General features: G+C 52.4%; 1 protein-coding gene across 1 annotated transcript in view; it reads right to left on the bottom strand.

The window, feature by feature from the left end:
• ANKRD11 (ankyrin repeat domain 11) overlaps nucleotides 1–2,452 on the bottom strand; it is a 133,426-nt gene that overhangs the window by 41,842 nt on the left and 89,132 nt on the right.

Genomic DNA, 2,452 nt, shown 5'->3' on the forward strand with positions numbered 1-2,452 from the left:
AATTGCCACCTGACAGCACTAGACATTGCACCCATTAACGTCTTATAATAGCGGCTGGGTTTCTGCAGAGCTACAATTGCAGGAAATTGTCCAGGAACAAAGTCATGCAGCGCTCCATCACAAGATGGGAATTCTGTGGGTGGGGAGAGAGAAAGAAAACAGAGGAGAGGAGAGGAGAGGAGCCAAACCCTCCCTCCCGCTCAGGGCTGGGGGACGAAGCAGCGTGGACCTTGAACCGCGTCCTGGGCAGCACCAGGAGAGCCCAGCACCATCTCGCCGGGTGCTGGGGCCCCACACCTGCGGCGGCCGGGGCAGGACAGGGGGTTAAAGGCTGGAGGAACACTAGCGCGGTGCTTTCATCAGCCTTGTATTTTAGAACTTCCCTGGAAATCCCTTCATAATTTAAATGTTTCATTTATGCTTCAGAGGCTTTAGGGCCCTTTGGGTTGGTTTGTGGGTTTTTCAGAGGCCCCATCCCAGCCCTGCAGCAGCAGCACAAATTCCCAGACCAAAGCACCAGACAAAGACAGCACTAAAACATCCCGGCGCTGGCCTTTTTGGCAGGAGACCGCGCTTTCTACGGTAATCCTCCACCCTAACTCCTTCGCCTGGCCTACGGGAGGACAGTTACCCATGTTTAGGAACGGAGACTTTGGGGACTGAGGCCTCTTCGTGTCCCCCTGCTCGATGCTGGGACAAGCTGCCGTGCTGAGTTTTGGGACCCCCAGCCAGGAGCCCCCAGCCCTTTTTCTTTTGGATACGAGAGCAGGAAAGGATCCAAACTGGAAAAGACAGGAGCAGGCTGATCAGCCCTCCTCAGCGCTGCAGCTGGGAAGAAAAACCAGGGGGAAGTGCAGAAAATTCAGTATACCGACCCAGCATGTCCATAAAGAGAAAATGGAAAAAGAAAATCTTCTGTCAGAGTGAGGGAACGACTGCAGAAATCCGCGTCTCCAAATTTCTGCTCTTCATCATTTGAAGGGCCTGCAGCCCAGCACAAGTGCCAAAGTTCGAGCACCACAAGGGCTGACTGAAAACAGCACCTTAAAAAGGCAGCTCAGCTGTCCTCGGGCACGCTCGGCGCCGGCAGAGAGAGGCTGGAGCTCGCAAAACCTGAAGCCAAGAGTGAGCAGCCCTGGCCTCAGTGCTCCCACACACCCAGCCAGGGGTTCACCGGCTAACAAGACATCACGTTTCACAGCAGCGTGGCTCTCCCGGCACTGGTGGTGCTCCACCGAAGGCACTGCTCCGGAGCCCGAGGTATCCCCTCGATGTTGCACATCGACGGCGTCTCAGGCGCTGCAGTTGCTTCCTCTAGAAGCAGCTTCAGCCATTTACAGCCTCAAGAACCTCACTCTGTCAGCCATCATTAACCAATTTGTAAAGTTTAAGAATTTTTTTCCCCTCGGTTTCACCTACTGGTACTCATTAAGGTGCAGATAAAGGAGAAACGAGGAAGTGCCCTCGCATGCGCCTGGGAGGAGGCAGGAGCCCGCAGGAGCACTGGCTCAGTGCGGAGGACACAGGGTCAGCCACCTGAACAGATTCACTTCAATATTCACTGCAAATCTAAGAAGTGGAAATTCAGATGACGTGCTGGGCAATGGAAATTTATTTGCACTTTGCAAAGGATACCAAAAACAAGCAGCTTCACTTATGCCGGTCATGAGCACAGGGACCAGCACGGCTGGGACCAGGGCACGCTCCGCTCCCGACCACGAACAGCCAAAAATTAGAAACACGTCGTTTCCAGTGCCTCGCTAAAACTGTTTCATGGCCTGCACGCTGCCAATTTATTCTCGAAAAAATTCTGCCCACTCCCGATGTCTCTGTGGCTGTTTGTAACCGGGGTAGGTACCTATTCACGTGGAGCTTCGAAAACCTGTTTAACTGAGAAAAGGCCAGACGGATGCCAGATTAATTCTGCACCCCTTCTGTTCATCTAGCTGACTCATTACACTTGGAAAGCTGGCTGCCTCTCCATGTAAACAGAGCACTGGCCTGTTCAACAGCTTGGAGGGAGTATTACATTTGCACAACAATTACCAACAACGCTTGCAGTCTTCGTTTCATTTTTAAGCACATTTAATAGGAGTCAGAGGGGAGATACAAATTCCCGGGTTGGAAGAGCTATCTGTCCCCAGCTCGTGGGAGCGACGGCGGAGCATTTTGAAGTCGCACATCCAGGGCCGCAGAATTACAATTTGGCTTCAATCCCTCCTAATCTGGGAGCTGGACAAGCCACCCCCTTTCCATGACACCCCTCTCAACCTCACCTTCCCACCAGGAGACAATCATCCCCCTTCCTATTTTGTAAACAATTAACTAAGCTCCTTGAACTAGATGATTACATGTCTGCTGCACAATAAGAAGTGGGAGACCGAGTGAGCTCAACAGAATATAATCCCTCGCACTTCTCCGGGAAAACAAAGGAGCTGTTTACCTCTGGCCA

The sequence above is a fragment of the Pygoscelis adeliae genome, unplaced genomic scaffold (genome assembly GCF_000699105.1).
Source record: "Pygoscelis adeliae isolate BGI_AS28 unplaced genomic scaffold, ASM69910v1 Scaffold323, whole genome shotgun sequence".
Taxonomy (NCBI): domain Eukaryota; kingdom Metazoa; phylum Chordata; class Aves; order Sphenisciformes; family Spheniscidae; genus Pygoscelis; species Pygoscelis adeliae.